The sequence below is a fragment of the Oncorhynchus kisutch genome, linkage group LG3, assembly GCF_002021735.2.
Source record: "Oncorhynchus kisutch isolate 150728-3 linkage group LG3, Okis_V2, whole genome shotgun sequence".
Lineage (NCBI taxonomy): Eukaryota > Metazoa > Chordata > Actinopteri > Salmoniformes > Salmonidae > Oncorhynchus > Oncorhynchus kisutch.
Window position 1 is genome coordinate 1733477 of NC_034176.2, and position 18215 is coordinate 1751691.

General features: G+C 49.8%; 1 protein-coding gene across 2 annotated transcripts in view; it reads right to left on the minus strand.

The window, feature by feature from the left end:
- Positions 1–18215, minus strand: part of cfap299 (cilia and flagella associated protein 299) — a 284906-nt gene that overhangs the window by 252122 nt on the left and 14569 nt on the right. The gene's annotated exons all lie outside the window — the stretch shown is intronic.

The following is an 18215-nucleotide window of genomic DNA, read 5'->3' on the forward strand; positions in this document are numbered from 1 at the left end:
GAGTCAATGTGGAGGCTATATACAGGGTGTTACGGTACAGAGTCAATGTGGAGGCTATATACAGGGGGAACCGGTACAGAGTCAATGTGGAGGCTATATACAGGGGGAACCGGTACAGAGTCAATGTGGAGGCTATATACAGGGGGTACCGGTACAGAGTCAATGTGGAGGCTATATACAGGGGGTACCGGTACAGAGTCAATGTGGAGGCTATATACAGGGGGAACCGGTACAGAGTCAATGTGGAGGCTATATACAGGGGGTACCGCTACAGAGTCAATGTGGAGGCTATATACAGGGGGCACCGGTACAAAGTCAATGTGCGGGGGCACCGGTTAGTTGAGGTAATATGTACATGTAGTTAGAGTTAAAGTGCCTATGCATAGATTATAAACAGAGAGTAGCAGCAGTGTAAACAAGGGGTCTGGGTAGCCATTTGATTAGCTGTTCAGGAGTCTTATGGCTTGGGGGTAGAAGCTGTTAAGAAGCCTTTTGGACCTCGACATGGTTTTGTCGTGCCCTCTTCACAACTGTCTTAGTGTGTTTGGACCATGATAGTTTGTTGGTGATGTGGACGATGACAATGGGGGGCGTGCTCAGTCCTCCTTTTCCTGCAGTCCACAATCATCTCCTTTGTCTTGATCACGTTGAGGGAGAGGTTGTTTGTCCTGGCACCACCCGGCCAGGTCTCTGACCTCCTCCCTACAGGCTGGATCATCGCTGTTGGTGATCAGGCCTACCACTGTTGTGTCATCAGGAAAACTTGATGATGGTGTTGGAGTAGTGCCTGGCCATGCAGTCATGAGTGAACAGGGAGTACAGGAGGGGACTGATCACGTGTACGTCTACCTCGACAACATCCTCATCTTTTCCCGCTCAGCTCAAGAACACGTTCTTCAAGTCCGCCAGCGACTCCTGGAGAACCAGCTTTTTGTTCAAGCGAATTCCATCGCTCCACCGTCTCCTTCCTAGGAAACACCATCGCTGCTGGAAATGTGCAGATGGATCCTGAAAGGTGAGAGCGGTGGCGGATTGGCCCCAACCCACGTTCAGAGTGCAGCTGCAAAGCTTCCTGGGATTTACCCATTTCTGTCGCCATTTTATCCAGGGTTACAGCACCGTGGCTTCCCCCCTTTCAGCACTCACCTCTCCCAAGGTCACGTGGTCCCCAGGTGCTGACTGGACGTTCCTGAACCTAAAGCACTGCTTCACCACAGCTCCCATATTAATCCATCCGGACGCGTCCCGACAGTTCATGGTGGAGGTCAACGCTTTGGACATTGGAGTGGGGGCTGTCCTGTCCCATTGTTCCGCCCTGGACCTTCAGCTGCATCCCTGTGCCTTCTCCCATCGTCTTTGAATTATGATGTGGGATATCGAGAACTACTCGCAGTGAAGATGGCGTTGGAGGAGTGGAGGCACTGGTTAGAGGGTTTGCCTGCCACCCTGGCTCCCGTCGCAGCGGCCTTTGTGCGACAACACTTTTGTTGGCCCACCATGGTCACACCATCGCCGCCAGCACTGTCTGTACTCAGAGTAAGACTCCTCGGCAAGCTCACTGGTCTCGTCTGATGGCAACACCACTATCCTTACGGTGGTGGACAGGTTTTCCAAAGCCGCCCATTTCATTCCCCGGCCCAGCTCATGGTGCAGCACGTCTTTCAGATCCATGGACTTCCGGTTGACATGGTCTCCGACCTTGGTCCTCAGTCCCGGTTCTGGAAGAAGTTCTGCACACTCATTGGGTCATCGGCCAGCCTTTCCGCCGGGTTTTACCCCCAGTCTAACGGCCAGTCGGAGCGAGCCAATCAGGACCTGGAGTCGACTCTTCATTGCCTCGTCTCCGCCAACTCCACCACCTGGAGCCAGCAACTTGTGTGGGTGGAATACGCAACACCGTCCCCAACTCACTGATCTCTCGCCTTTCGAGTGTTCGATGGGTTATCAGCCCCCATTCTTCCCTGAGAAGGAGGAAGAGGTCAGCATACCCTGCCCCAGATCTTCGTCCGCCACTGTCACTGTACCTGGAAGAGAGCCCGATCTGCTCTTCTCAAGACCACCTCCAGGTATTGACGACAGATGGACCGCGACCGGACCCGTTAATTGAAATGCATTCCCAGGTGACTACGTCATGAAGCTCATTGAGAGAATGCTAACAGTGTGAAACCACACACTATCGAATCATTCCCACGGTGAATGACTAGGCCCACTAGGCTACGAAACCACACACTATTGCAGAGACTGATATTATCAGTGGCAATTGATATAGTGAAAACAATGTGTGGGAGACAAGAGGCACAGAAACATCAATACCAGAGAACACTGTTAAACTAATAATCTGTACTATTGCTAGCACTCAAGAGGAAACTGACTGAAGCACTCAAACCCCCAACCTTGTGATCTCCAAATGGACGTGAGCTGTGAGGGCCGAGATGCTCATGCATTGACTTCTGTTCCCTATACATGTCAGGGGATGCTATTCACAGGGACATATTGCTCTGTCTCACGATTCCCGAGCATGAAATGGCTTTGCGTGGCTATATTGACGAAAAACAGATTCTATAGGATGGAATGGTGGGCTTTTGCACAGATGGAGCTCCATCCATCACAGGATGGCAGGCAGGCCAATGAGACCCTGCCGTCTCCCCCTCAGCATTAATTCAAAACTACTGGGAAATCTCTGACTTCCCGACATCAGTGCGTTCAAGACAACTGGGAACTCGGAAAAACATTTAGAAAGATCACTGACGCCATGATTTGACCTTGTATTTTTCACAAGTTCACAGTTGTCTTGAAAGCACCGTAAAAGTCATGGTAGGCTACCCGTCGCTAGTTCATATCTGTGTGAAGCTGGATTCAGTGCTCCCGTCTGCATTAAAACCAAACATTGATCCAAGGTGGATGTGACAGCAGAGATGTCGACCATGCCCCCTGACTTTGAGAAACTCAAGCACACATCTCATTAACGGTGGTCAGATAAGAGACATTATGTCAGACTCATTTGCAATTGACTGTCCTAGACCCAAATAAACAGTAAACATTGGCTGTTAATTACATCATTATTTTCACATGGGCGGGGTCGCGAAAATATTCATGTCAAAATGGGGTCGTGGTCAAAACAGGTTTGGGAACCCCTGGTTTAGAGGCCCACAGAGAGGGTATAGGCCCACAGAGAGGGTATAGGCCCACAGAGAGGGTATAGGCCCACAGGGAGGGTAGAGGCCCACAGAGAGGGTAGAGGCCCACAGAGAGGGTATAAGCTCACAGAGAGGGTATAGGCCCACAGAGAGGGTAGAGGCCCACAGAGAGGGTAGAGGCCCACAGAGAGGGTAGAGGCCCACAGAGAGGGTATAGGCATCAACACAGCATGTGTTGCTCTGTTCCTCCTCACACCAGGCCTTCAGGCTACACAGTAGACACCCCCCAGCAGGAGTAAACTAAAGAGGCTGTGGAAAGATTTAGGGTAACAGTGTTTTAGTATACATGGTTATTATTAACTCTCATTAATCTGGATCACTTCCATTGTCCTACACCTGTAGCCTATAATTACCTCAGTCAGTCAGTCACGTTGTTGACGCGACAGCTGGACAAGTCAGCCACGTTGTTGACGCGACAGCTGGACAAGTCAGCCACGTTGTTGACGCGACAGCTGGACAAGTCAGCCACGTTGTTGACGCGACAGCTGGACAAGTCAGCCACGTTGTTGACGCGACAGCTGGACAAGTCAGCCACGTTGTTGACGCGACAGCTGGACAAGTCAGCCACGTTGTTGACGCGACAGCTGGACAAGTCAGCCACGTTGTTGACGCGACAGCTGGACAAGTCAGCCACGTTGTTGACGCTACAGCTGGACAAGTCAGCCACGTTGTTGACGCTACAGCTGGACAAGTCAGCCACGTTGTTGACGCGACAGCTGGACAAGTCAGCCACGTTGTTGACGCGACAGCTGGACAAGTCAGCCATGTTGTTGACGCTACAGCTGGACAAGTCAGCCATGTTGTTGACGCGACAGCTGGACAAGTCAGCCATGTTGTTGACGCGACAGCTGGACAAGTCAGCCATGTTGTTGACGCTACAGCTGGACAAGTGAGCCATGTTGTTGACGCTACAGCTGGCAATGTTAGTGCTGGCTCGCTCTCTAAAACACTCGTGTGATTGTGCATGAGCCCACTGCAGGTGGCACATAGCATCTTGGGGCTGTGTTTTCTCAGTGTGACCACAACAGCAGGTCAAGGGGTCGCACTGGATGGGCATCCAATCAGAAGAGGAGAGGAAAGACCAATCAGTGAACAGGCAGTTTAAAGCAGATAAGGTAGCTAAAAGAGAACAAAGATCCAGGTGGCATTTCTCAACAGGAAGCAGTGGAAACTGTGGGTGTTGCTGTTTCGCTGATGTCTTGTCGAGGTGTTTTTCTAGATGTCCAAATCCTTCATGGGAAAATGATACGCAGACTCTTCATCCATTAAATAAACCTAAAAGCACCTGGAGGAGTACCACCAGGCTGGAACTCCTCCTACCCAAGCTGTTAGGCTACAGGATGTTGTACTCCTTTATGCAATGACCGAGTTTGGACTACGGATGTAGGGATGGGAATTAGAAATTATTTCACTATGCGAATAATATCATGATATTTTTTTCAGACATCCGGACAGTTGAAATACACCGTTCTGTACATACAAAAGTATGTGGACAACACTTCAAATGAGTGGCTTCTGCTATTTCAGCCGCACCCGTTGCTGACTGGTGTATAAAATAGAGCACACACCCATGCAAACATTGGCAGTAGGATGGCCTTACTGATTCGCTCAGTGACACAGGGTAGTGGTAACACAGGTTAGTGGTAACACAGGGTAGTAGTAACACAGGGTAGTGGTGACACAGGGTAGTGGTAACACAGGGTAGTGGTAACACAGGGTAGTGGTAGGGGGGGTAGTGGTAACACAGGGTAGTAGTAACACAGGGTAGTGGTAACACAGGGTAGTAGTGACACAGGGTAGTGGTAACACAGGGTAGTAGTGACACAGTGTGGTGGTAACACAGGGTAGTAGTGACACAGGGTAGTGGTAACACAGGGTAGTAGTGACACAGGGTAGTGGTAACACAGGGTAGTAGTGACACAGGGTAGTAGTAACACAGGGTAGTGGTGACACAAGGTAGTGGTAACACAGGGTAGTGGTAACACAGGGTAGTGGTAACACAGGGTAGTAGTAGGGGGGGTAGTGGTAACACAGGGTAGTGGTGACACAGGGTAGTAGTAACACAGGGTAGTGGTAACACAGGGTAGTAGTAACACAGGGTAGTTGTAGGGGGGGTAGTGGTAACACAGGGTAGTGGTAACACAGGGTAGTGGTAGGGGGGGGTAGTGGTGACACAGGGTAGTGGTAACACAGGGTAGTGGTAACACAGGGTAGTAGTGACACAGGGTAGTGGTAACACAGGGTAGTAGTGACACAGGGTAGTGGTAACACAGGGTAGTAGTGACACAGGGTAGTGGTAACACAGGGTAGTAGTGACACGGGGTAGTGGTAACACAGGGTAGTAGTGACACAGGGTAGTGGTAACACAGGGTAGTAGTGACACAGGGTAGTGGTAACACAGGGTAGTAGTGACACAGGGTAGTGGTGACACAGGGTAGTAGTGACACAGGGTAGTGGTGACACAGGGTAGTGGTGACACAGGGTAGTGGTAACACAGGGTAGTGGTAACACAGGGTAGTGGTAACACAGGGTAGTAGTGACACAGGGTAGTACCACTATATAGGGAATAGGGCACTGGTCTAAAGTAGTGCACTATATATGGAATAGGGTTCTGTTCAACAGTAGTGCACTGTATAGGGAATAGGGCTCTGTTCAACAGTAGTGCACTATATAGGGAAGAGGGCTCTGTTCAACAGTAATGCACTATATAGGGAATAGGGCTCTGGTCTATAGTAGTACCACTATATAGGGAATAGGGCTCTGGTCTATAGTAGTACCACTATATAGGGAATAGGGCTCTGGTCTATAGTAGTCCACTATATAGGGAATAGGGCTCTGGTCTATAGTAGTCCACTATATAGGGAATAGGGCTCTGTTCAACAGTAGTGTACTATATAGGGAAGAGGGCTCTGTTCAACAGAAGTGCACTATATAGGGAATAGGGCTCTGGTCTAAAGTAGTACACTATATAGGGAATAGGGCTCTGGTCTATAGTAGTACCACTATATAGGGAATAGGGCTCTGGTCTATAGTAGTGCACTATATAGGGAATAGGGCTCTGTTCAACAGTAGTGCACTATGTAGGGAAGAGGGCTCCATTTGGGATGCACTGAGGCTTAAAATAACACCTGTTCTGTTGACTGCAAGTGGTCAATAAGGTCAATAAGGTTCCTTCATACTGAGCCTTTTCCTTTACTACTGTTTGGGAAACAAACCAAGATCCCATTAGGAATGACTTCATTAATGGCCAATGGCCAAGGGTGGCCAACTTCAAAAGCTCAAACAGCACCTGTCAGATGTCCCTGGAAAACGTCTTAAATCGTCTTAGTTCCTACATACACACACAGACATAGAGACACAGACACACAGAGACACAGAGACAGACACAGAGAGACATAGACACACACAGAGACACAGAGACACAGAGACAGAGCCACACAGAGACACGCAGACACAGAGACACAGACACACAGAGACACACAGAGACACACAGAGACACCTTCCTACAGCTCTTCAACACTCTCCAAAGAGCCCTGAGATGAAACTAGAGGCTGCTGTGTGATCTGACACTGATAAGGAGCGAGTGTGGTACAATAGCCTGATATTAAATCCCTCTCCAACAGTTCTCCAGATCTATGTCATGTATGTGATCCTGTTGGGGAAAGATGAAAGAGGGGGACTGATATCTCAGACAGTGGCTCTTCTGTCTGCAGGTGTGAGGGGGGAGCTCCAATTTCCCTGGTGTCACTGTCTGATGGTCACACACACCTGCATGAAAACACACCCTATACCTAGACATAGCCTTTTTGATAAGCATCTAAGACTTCAATCAAATTCAACACCCAGCAAGTAAATGTTTGGATACCTAAAAAAAAAGTGTGTGTGTGTGTGTGTGTGTGTGTGTGTGTGTGTGTGTGTGTGTGTGTGTGTGTGTGAGTGTGTGAAAGAGGATTCTTATCGCGAGTCTGTATCAGCTTGTCATCAAACAAATCATAACCACAACGCTTTATCTAGGATTACCTCAGTAGCCTAGTGAAAATGTTGTCAGAAGTAGCCTGGGTTTGGGGTTTATCTAGGACAGGGGTCCTTCCTACTACCACTAGCCTGGGTTTGGGGTTTATCTAGGACAGGGGTCCTTCCTACTACCAGTAGCCTGGGTTTGGGGTTTATCTAGGACAGGGGTCCTTCCTACTACCAGTAGCCTGGGTTTGGGGTTTATCTAGGACAGGGGTCCTTCCTACTACCACTAGCCTGGGTTTGGGTTTTATCTAGGACAGGGGTCCTTCCTACTACCAGTGGCCTGGGTTTGGGGTTTATCTAGGACAGGGGTCCTTCCTACTACCAGTAGCCTGGGTTTGGGTTTTATCTAGGACAGGGGTCCTTCCTACTACCACTAGCCTGGGTTTGGGTTTTATCTAGGACAGGGGTCCTTCCTACTACCAGTAGCCTGGGTTTGGGGTTTATCTAGGACAGGGGTCCTTCCTACTACCAGTAGCCTGGGTTTGGGGTTTATCTAGGACAGGGGTCCTTCCTACTACCAGTAGCCTGGGTTTGGGGTTTATCTAGGACAGGGGTCCTTCCTACTACCAGTAGCCTGGGTTTGGGTTTTATCTAGGACAGGGGTCCTTCCTACTACCAGTAGCCTGGGTTTGGGGTTTATCTAGGACAGGGGTCCTTCCTACTACCAGTAGCCTGGGTTTGGGGTTTATCTAGGACAGGGGTCCTTCCTACTACCAGTAGCCTGGGTTTGGGGTTTATCTAGGACAGGGGTCCTTCCTACTACCAGTAGCCTGGGTTTGGGGTTTATCTAGGACAGGGGTCCTTCCTACTACCAGTAGCCTGGGTTTGGGGTTTATCTAGGACAGGGGTCCTTCCTACTACCAGTAGCCTGGGTTTGGGGTTTATCTAGGACAGGGGTCCTTCCTACTACCAGTAGCCTGGGTTTGGGGTTTATCTAGGACAGGGGTCCTTCCTACTACCAGTAGCCTGGGTTTGGGGTTTATCTAGGACAGGGGTCCTTCCTACTACCAGTAGCCTGGGTTTGGGGTTTATCTAGGACAGGGGTCCTTCCTACTACCAGTAGCCTGGGTTTGGGTTTTATCTAGGACAGGGGTCCTTCCTACTACCAGTAGCCTGGGTTTGGGGTTTATCTAGGACAGGGGTCCTTCCTACTACCACTAGCCTGGGTTTGGGGTTTATCTAGGACAGGGGTCCTTCCTACTACCACTAGCCTGGGTTTGGGGTTTATCTAGGACAGGGGTCCTTCCTACTACCGTAGCCTGGGTTTGGGGTTTATCTAGGACAGGGGTCCTTCCTACTACCAGTAGCCTGGGTTTGGGGTTTATCTAGGACAGGGGTCCTTCCTACTACCAGTAGCCTGGGTTTGGGTTTTATCTAGGACAGGGGTCCTTCCTACTACCACTAGCCTGGGTTTGGGTTTTATCTAGGACAGGGGTCCTTCCTACTACCAGTAGCCTGGGTTTGGGTTTTATCTAGGACAGGGGTCCTTCCTACTACCACTAGCCTGGGTTTGGGGTTTATCTAGGACAGGGGTCCATCCTACTACCACTAGCCTGGGTTTGGGTTTTATCTAGGACAGGGGTCCTTCCTACTACCAGTAGCCTGGGTTTGGGGTTTATCTAGGACAGGGGTCCTTCCTACTACCACTAGCCTGGGTTTGGGGTTTATCTAGGACAGGGGTCCTTCCTACTACCACTAGCCTGGGTTTGGGGTTTATCTAGGACAGGGGTCCTTCCTACTACCGTAGCCTGGGTTTGGGTTTTATCTAGGACAGGGGTCCTTCCTACTACCACTAGCCTGGGTTTGGGGTTTATCTAGGACAGGGGTCCATCCTACTACCACTAGCCTGGGTTTGGGTTTTATCTAGGAAAGGGGTCCTTCCTACTACCACTAGCCTGGGTTTGGGGTTTATCTAGGACTGGGGTCCTTCCTACTACCAGTAGCCTGGGTTTGGGGTTTATCTAGGACAGGGGTCCTTCCTACTACCAGTAGCCTGGGTTTGGGGTTTATCTAGGACAGGGGTCCTTCCTACTACCAGTAGCCTGGGTTTGGGGTTTATCTAGGACAGGGGTCCTTCCTACTACCAGTAGCCTGGGTTTGGGTTTTATCTAGGACAGGGGTCCTTCCTACTACCAGTAGCCTGGGTTTGGGGTTTATCTAGGACAGGGGTCCTTCCTACTACCAGTAGCCTGGGTTTGGGTTTTATCTAGGACAGGGGTCCTTCCTACTACCAGTAGCCTGGGTTTGGGGTTTATCTAGGACAGGGGTCCTTCCTACTACCACTAGCCTGGGTTTGGGGTTTATCTAGGACAGGGGTCCTTCCTACTACCACTAGCCTGGGTTTGGGGTTTATCTAGGACAGGGGTCCTTCCTACTACCAGTAGCCTGGGTTTGGGTTTTATCTAGGACAGGGGTCCTTCCTACTACCAGTAGCCTGGGTTTGGGGTTTATCTAGGACAGGGGTCCTTCCTACTACCAGTAGCCTGGGTTTGGGTTTTATCTAGGACAGGGGTCCTTCCTACTACCACTAGCCTGGGTTTGGGTTTTATCTAGGACAGGGGTCCTTCCTACTACCAGTAGCCTGGGTTTGGGGTTTATCTAGGACAGGGGTCCTTCCTACTACCAGTAGCCTGGGTTTGGGGTTTATCTAGGACAGGGGTCCTTCCTACTACCAGTAGCCTGGGTTTGGGGTTTATCTAGGACAGGGGTCCTTCCTACTACCAGTAGCCTGGGTTTGGGGTTTATCTAGGACAGGGGTCCTTCCTACTACCAGTAGCCTGGGTTTGGGTTTTATCTAGGACAGGGGTCCTTCCTACTACCACTAGCCTGGGTTTGGGGTTTATCTAGGACAGGGGTCCTTCCTACTACCACTAGCCTGGGTTTGGGGTTTATCTAGGACAGGGGTCCTTCCTACTACCACTAGCCTGGGTTTGGGGTTTATCTAGGACAGGGGTCCTTCCTACTACCGTAGCCTGGGTTTGGGTTTTATCTAGGACAGGGGTCCTTCCTACTACCACTAGCCTGGGTTTGGGGTTTATCTAGGACAGGGGTCCTTCCTACTACCACTAGCCTGGGTTTGGGGTTTATCTAGGACAGGGGTCCTTCCTACTACCACTAGCCTGGGTTTGGGGTTTATCTAGGACAGGGGTCCTTCCTACTACCGTAGCCTGGGTTTGGGTTTTATCTAGGACAGGGGTCCTTCCTACTACCACTAGCCTGGGTTTGGGGTTTATCTAGGACAGGGGTTCATCCTACTACCACTAGCCTGGGTTTGGGTTTTATCTAGGACAGGGGTCCTTCCTACTACCACTAGCCTGGGTTTGGGGTTTATCTAGGACAGGGGTCCTTCCTACTACCAGTAGCCTGGGTTTGGGGTTTATCTAGGACAGGGGTCCTTCCTACTACCGTAGCCTGGGTTTGGGTTTTATCTAGGACAGGGGTCCTTCCTACTACCACTAGCCTGGGTTTGGGGTTTATCTAGGACAGGGGTCCATCCTACTACCACTAGCCTGGGTTTGGGTTTTATCTAGGACAGGGGTCCTTCCTACTACCACTAGCCTGGGTTTGTGGTTTATCTAGAACAGGGGTCCTTCCTACTACCAGTAGCCTGGGTTTGGGGTTTATCTAGGACAGGGGTCCTTCCTACTACCAGTAGCCTGGGTTTGGGGTTTATCTAGGACAGGGGTCCTTCCTACTACCAGTAGCCTGGGTTTGGGGTTTATCTAGGACAGGGGTCCTTCCTACTACCAGTAGCCTGGGTTTGGGTTTTATCTAGGACAGGGGTCCTTCCTACTACCAGTAGCCTGGGTTTGGGGTTTATCTAGGACAGGGGTCCTTCCTACTACCAGTAGCCTGGGTTTGGGGTTTATCTAGGACAGGGGTCCTTCCTACTACCAGTAGCCTGGGTTTGGGGTTTATCTAGGACAGGGGTCCTTCCTACTACCAGTAGCCTGGGTTTGGGGTTTATCTAGGACAGGGGTCCTTCCTACTACCAGTAGCCTGGGTTTGGGGTTTATCTAGGACAGGGGTCCTTCCTACTACCAGTAGCCTGGGTTTGGGGTTTATCTAGGACAGGGGTCCTTCCTACTACCAGTAGCCTGGGTTTGGGGTTTATCTAGGACAGGGGTCCTTCCTACTACCAGTAGCCTGGGTTTGGGTTTTATCTAGGACAGGGGTCCTTCCTACTACCAGTAGCCTGGGTTTGGGGTTTATCTAGGACAGGGGTCCTTCCTACTACCACTAGCCTGGGTTTGGGGTTTATCTAGGACAGGGGTCCTTCCTACTACCACTAGCCTGGGTTTGGGGTTTATCTAGGACAGGGGTCCTTCCTACTACCGTAGCCTGGGTTTGGGGTTTATCTAGGACAGGGGTCCTTCCTACTACCAGTAGCCTGGGTTTGGGGTTTATCTAGGACAGGGGTCCTTCCTACTACCAGTAGCCTGGGTTTGGGTTTTATCTAGGACAGGGGTCCTTCCTACTACCACTAGCCTGGGTTTGGGTTTTATCTAGGACAGGGGTCCTTCCTACTACCAGTAGCCTGGGTTTGGGTTTTATCTAGGACAGGGGTCCTTCCTACTACCACTAGCCTGGGTTTGGGGTTTATCTAGGACAGGGGTCCATCCTACTACCACTAGCCTGGGTTTGGGTTTTATCTAGGACAGGGGTCCTTCCTACTACCAGTAGCCTGGGTTTGGGGTTTATCTAGGACAGGGGTCCTTCCTACTACCACTAGCCTGGGTTTGGGGTTTATCTAGGACAGGGGTCCTTCCTACTACCACTAGCCTGGGTTTGGGGTTTATCTAGGACAGGGGTCCTTCCTACTACCGTAGCCTGGGTTTGGGTTTTATCTAGGACAGGGGTCCTTCCTACTACCACTAGCCTGGGTTTGGGGTTTATCTAGGACAGGGGTCCATCCTACTACCACTAGCCTGGGTTTGGGTTTTATCTAGGAAAGGGGTCCTTCCTACTACCACTAGCCTGGGTTTGGGGTTTATCTAGGACTGGGGTCCTTCCTACTACCAGTAGCCTGGGTTTGGGGTTTATCTAGGACAGGGGTCCTTCCTACTACCAGTAGCCTGGGTTTGGGGTTTATCTAGGACAGGGGTCCTTCCTACTACCAGTAGCCTGGGTTTGGGGTTTATCTAGGACAGGGGTCCTTCCTACTACCAGTAGCCTGGGTTTGGGTTTTATCTAGGACAGGGGTCCTTCCTACTACCAGTAGCCTGGGTTTGGGGTTTATCTAGGACAGGGGTCCTTCCTACTACCAGTAGCCTGGGTTTGGGTTTTATCTAGGACAGGGGTCCTTCCTACTACCAGTAGCCTGGGTTTGGGGTTTATCTAGGACAGGGGTCCTTCCTACTACCAGTAGCCTGGGTTTGGGGTTTATCTAGGACAGGGGTCCTTCCTACTACCACTAGCCTGGGTTTGGGGTTTATCTAGGACAGGGGTCCTTCCTACTACCAGTAGCCTGGGTTTGGGTTTTATCTAGGACAGGGGTCCTTCCTACTACCAGTAGCCTGGGTTTGGGGTTTATCTAGGACAGGGGTCCTTCCTACTACCAGTAGCCTGGGTTTGGGTTTTATCTAGGACAGGGGTCCTTCCTACTACCACTAGCCTGGGTTTGGGTTTTATCTAGGACAGGGGTCCTTCCTACTACCAGTAGCCTGGGTTTGGGGTTTATCTAGGACAGGGGTCCTTCCTACTACCAGTAGCCTGGGTTTGGGGTTTATCTAGGACAGGGGTCCTTCCTACTACCAGTAGCCTGGGTTTGGGGTTTATCTAGGACAGGGGTCCTTCCTACTACCAGTAGCCTGGGTTTGGGGTTTATCTAGGACAGGGGTCCTTCCTACTACCAGTAGCCTGGGTTTGGGTTTTATCTAGGACAGGGGTCCTTCCTACTACCGTAGCCTGGGTTTGGGTTTTATCTAGGACAGGGGTCCTTCCTACTACCACTAGCCTGGGTTTGGGGTTTATCTAGGACAGGGGTCCTTCCTACTACCACTAGCCTGGGTTTGGGGTTTATCTAGGACAGGGGTCCTTCCTACTACCACTAGCCTGGGTTTGGGGTTTATCTAGGACAGGGGTCCTTCCTACTACCGTAGCCTGGGTTTGGGTTTTATCTAGGACAGGGGTCCTTCCTACTACCACTAGCCTGGGTTTGGGGTTTATCTAGGACAGGGGTCCATCCTACTACCACTAGCCTGGGTTTGGGTTTTATCTAGGACAGGGGTCCTTCCTACTACCACTAGCCTGGGTTTGGGGTTTATCTAGGACAGGGGTCCTTCCTACTACCAGTAGCCTGGGTTTGGGGTTTATCTAGGACAGGGGTCCTTCCTACTACCGTAGCCTGGGTTTGGGTTTTATCTAGGACAGGGGTCCTTCCTACTACCACTAGCCTGGGTTTGGGGTTTATCTAGGACAGGGGTCCATCCTACTACCACTAGCCTGGGTTTGGGTTTTATCTAGGACAGGGGTCCTTCCTACTACCACTAGCCTGGGTTTGTGGTTTATCTAGAACAGGGGTCCTTCCTACTACCAGTAGCCTGGGTTTGGGGTTTATCTAGGACAGGGGTCCTTCCTACTACCAGTAGCCTGGGTTTGGGGTTTATCTAGGACAGGGGTCCTTCCTACTACCAGTAGCCTGGGTTTGGGGTTTATCTAGGACAGGGGTCCTTCCTACTACCAGTAGCCTGGGTTTGGGTTTTATCTAGGACAGGGGTCCTTCCTACTACCAGTAGCCTGGGTTTGGGGTTTATCTAGGACAGGGGTCCTTCCTACTACCAGTAGCCTGGGTTTGGGGTTTATCTAGGACAGGGGTCCTTCCTACTACCACTAGCCTGGGTTTGGGGTTTATCTAGGACAGGGGTCCTTCCTACTACCGTAGCCTGGGTTTGGGTTTTATCTAGGACAGGGGTCCTTCCTACTACCACTAGCCTGGGTTTGGGGTTTATCTAGGACAGGGGTCCATCCTACTACCACTAGCCTGGGTTTGGGTTTTATCTAGGACAGGGGTCCTTCCTACTACCACTAGCCTGGGTTTGGGGTTTATCTAGGACAGGGGTCCATCCTACTACCACTAGCCTGGGTTTGGGGTTTATCTAGGAAAGGGGTCCTTCCTACTACCACTAGCCTGGGTTTGGGGTTTATCTAGGACAGGGGTCCTTCCTACTACCGTAGCCTGGGTTTGGGTTTTATCTAGGACAGGGGTCCTTCCTACTACCACTAGCCTGGGTTTGGGGTTTATCTAGGACAGGGGTCCTTCCTACTACCAGTAGCCTGGGTTTGGGGTTTATCTAGGACAGGGGTCCTTCCTACTACCACTAGCCTGGGTTTGGGGTTTATCTAGGACAGGGGTCCTTCCTACTACCACTAGCCTGGGTTTGGGGTTTATCTAGGACAGGGGTCCTTCCTACTACCAGTAGCCTGGGTTTATCTAGGACAGGGGTCCTTCCTACTACCAGTAGCCTGGGTTTGGGGTTTATCTAGGACAGGGGTCCTTCCTACTACCAGTAGCCTGGGTTTGGGGTTTATCTAGAACAGGGGTCCTTCCTACTACCAGTAGCCTGGGTTTGGGGTTTATCTAGGACAGGGGTCCTTCCTACTACCAGTAGCCTGGGTTTGGGGTTTATCTAGGACAGGGGTCCTTCCTACTACCAGTAGCCTGGGTTTGGGGTTTATCTAGGACAGGGGTCCTTCCTACTACCACTAGCCTGGGTTTGGGGTTTATCTAGGACAGGGGTCCTTCCTACTACCACTAGCCTGGGTTTGGGGTTTATCTAGGACAGGGGTCCTTCCTACTACCACTAGCCTGGGTTTGGGGTTTATCTAGGACAGGGGTCCTTCCTACTACCAGTAGCCTGGGTTTGGGGTTTATCTAGGACAGGGGTCCTTCCTACTACCAGTAGCCTGGGTTTGGGGTTTATCTAGGACAGGGGTCCTATGAATAGCTTGCCAAACAATTCCAAAAGTTCACTGACCAAAAATATAAAACGCAAAAGTGTTGGTCCAATGTTCCACGCGCACAAAAAGCTTATTTCTCTCAAATTTTGTGCACAAATTTGTTTACATCCCTGCTAGTGAGCATTTATCCTTTCCAAAGATAATCCATCCATCTGACAGGTGTGGCATTTCAAGAAGCTGATTAAACAGCATAATCATTACACAGGTGCACCTTGTGCTTGGGGACAATAAAAGGACACTCTAAAATGTGCAGTATTGTCACACAACACAATGCCACAGATGTATCAAGTTTTGAGAGAGTGTACAACTGGCATGCTGACTGCAGGAATGTCTACCAGAACTATTGCCAGAGAATTGAACCTGCGGGATCGTCTGAGACCAGCCACCTGGACAGCTGATAAAACTGAGTTTGCACAACCAAAGAATTTCTGCACAAACTGTCTCAGAGAATCTCATCTGGGTGCTCGTCGTCTTAATCAGGGTCTTGACTTGACTGCAGTTCGACGTCGTGACCGACTTCAGCAGGCATATGCTCACCACGATGCTCACCGGCACGCTGGAGAAGTGTGCTCTTCAAGGATGAATCACGGTTCTAACTGTGCCTTGTGTGGGCGAGGTACATCACTCCGTGATGCTTGGACTTCTACGCAGAGTTGCAAAGAAAAAGCCATATCCCAGACTTGTCAATAAAAAGAAAAGATTAAGATGGGCAAAAGAACACAGACACTTGACCAAGGAACTCTGCCTAGAAGGCCAGCATCCCAGAGTCACCTCTTCACTGTTGATGTTGAGACTGGTGTTTTGCAGGTACTATTTAATTAAGCTTGCCAGTTGAGGACATGTGAGGCATCTGTTTCTCAAACTAGACACTCTAATGTACTTGTCCTCTTGCTCAGTTGTGCACATCATGAAGTACTTTAAGAAGCTAGTTAAGGATAATATCACCTCTACCTTACTTGACACCCAAGACCCACTTCAATTTCCATACCGCCCCACAGATGATGCAATCGCCATCACACTGCCCTATCCCTTCTGGACAAGAGGAATACCTATGTAAGAATGCTGTTCATTGACTACAGCTCAGCATTATCATTAAGCTTGAGGCCCTAGGTCTCAACCCCGACCTGTGCAACTGGGTCCTGGACTTCCTTACGGGCTGCCCCCAGGTGGTGAAGGTAGGAAACAACATCTCCACTTCACAGATCCTCAACACTGGGGCCCCTCAAGGGTGCATGCTCAGCCCCCTCCTGTACTCCCTGTTCACCAATGACTGCGTGGCCATACACGCCTCCAACTCAATCATCAAGATTGCAGATGACACAAGAGTGGTAGTTCTGATTACCAACAACAACAAGACCCTGGTGGAGTGGTGCCAGGAAAATAACCTCTCCCTCAACGTCAACAAAACGAAGGAGCTGATCGTGGACTTCAGGAGCACGCCCACGTCGATGGGACCGCAGTGAGGGTGAAAAGCTTTAAGTTCCTCGGAGTACACATCATTGAAAAACTGAAATGGTCCGCCCACACAGACAGTGTGCTGAAGCAGGCACTTTTTCAACCAGCAGGCAATTTTTTTTAGGACCCTCACAAACTTTAACAGATGCGCCATTGAGAGTATCCTGTCGGACTGTATCACCGCCTGGTACGGCAACTGCTCCGCCCACAACTGCAAGGCTCTCCAGGTGGGTGGTGCGGTATGCCCAAAGCATCACCAGCACCCGATGTCACAGGACGGCCAAAAATATCATAAAGGACATCAACAACCCGAGCGACGGCCTGTTCACCCCGCTATCATCCAGAAGGCGAGGTCAGTACAGGTGCATCAAAGCTGAGAACAAGAGACTGAAAAACAGCTTCTGTCTCAAGGCCATCAGACAGCCATCACAAGCCAGCCTCCACCAAGTACCCTGCCCTGATCTTAGTCACTGTCACTAGCTGGGTACCACCCGATTACTCAACCCTGCACCTTAGAGGCTGCTGCCCTAGGTACATATAAACATGGAATCACTGGTCACTTTAATAATGGAACACCAGTCACATGAATGATGTTTATGTACTGTATTCTAGTCAATTCCACTAATATATTTCTTAATTCCATAATTTTACTTTGAGATTTGTGTGTATTGTTGTGAATTGTTAGATACTACTGCAATGTTAGAGTGAGGAACACAAGCATTTCGTTAGATACTACTGCAATGTTAGAGTGAGGAACACAAGCATTTCGTTAGATACTACTGCAATGTTAGAGTGAGGAACACAAGCATTTCGTTAGATACTACTGCAATGTTAGAGTGAGGAACACAAGCATTTCGTTAGATACTACTGCAATGTTAGAGTGAGGAACACAAGCATTTCGTTAGATACTACTGCAATGTTAGAGTGAGGAACACAAGCATTTCGTTAGATACTACTGCAATGTTAGAGTGAGGAACACAAGCATTTCGTTAGATACTACTGCAATGTTAGAGTGAGGAACACAAGCATTTCGTTAGATACTACTGCAATGTTAGAGTGAGGAACACAAGCATTTCGTTAGATACTACTGCAATGTTAGACTGAGGAACACAAGCATTTCGCTAGATACTACTGCAATGTTAGAGTGAGGAACACAAGCATTTCGCTAGATACTACTGCAATGTTAGAGTGAGGAACACAAGCATTTAGTTAGATACTACTGCAATGTTAGAGTGAGGAACACAAGCATTTAGTTAGATACTACTGCAATGTTAGAGTGAGGAACACAAGCATTTCGTTAGATACTACTGCAATGTTAGAGTGAGGAACACAAGCATTCCGCTAGATACTACTGCAATGTTAGAGTGAGGAACACAAGCATTCCGCTAGATACTACTGCAATGTTAGAGTGAGGAACACAAGCATTTCGTTAGATACTACTGCAATGTTAGAGTGAGGAACACAAGCATTCCGCTAGATACTACTGCAATGTTAGAGTGAGGAACACAAGCATTTCGCTACACCCGCAATAACATCTGCTAAATACCTGACCAATAACATTTATTTTATTTGACATGTCACCCA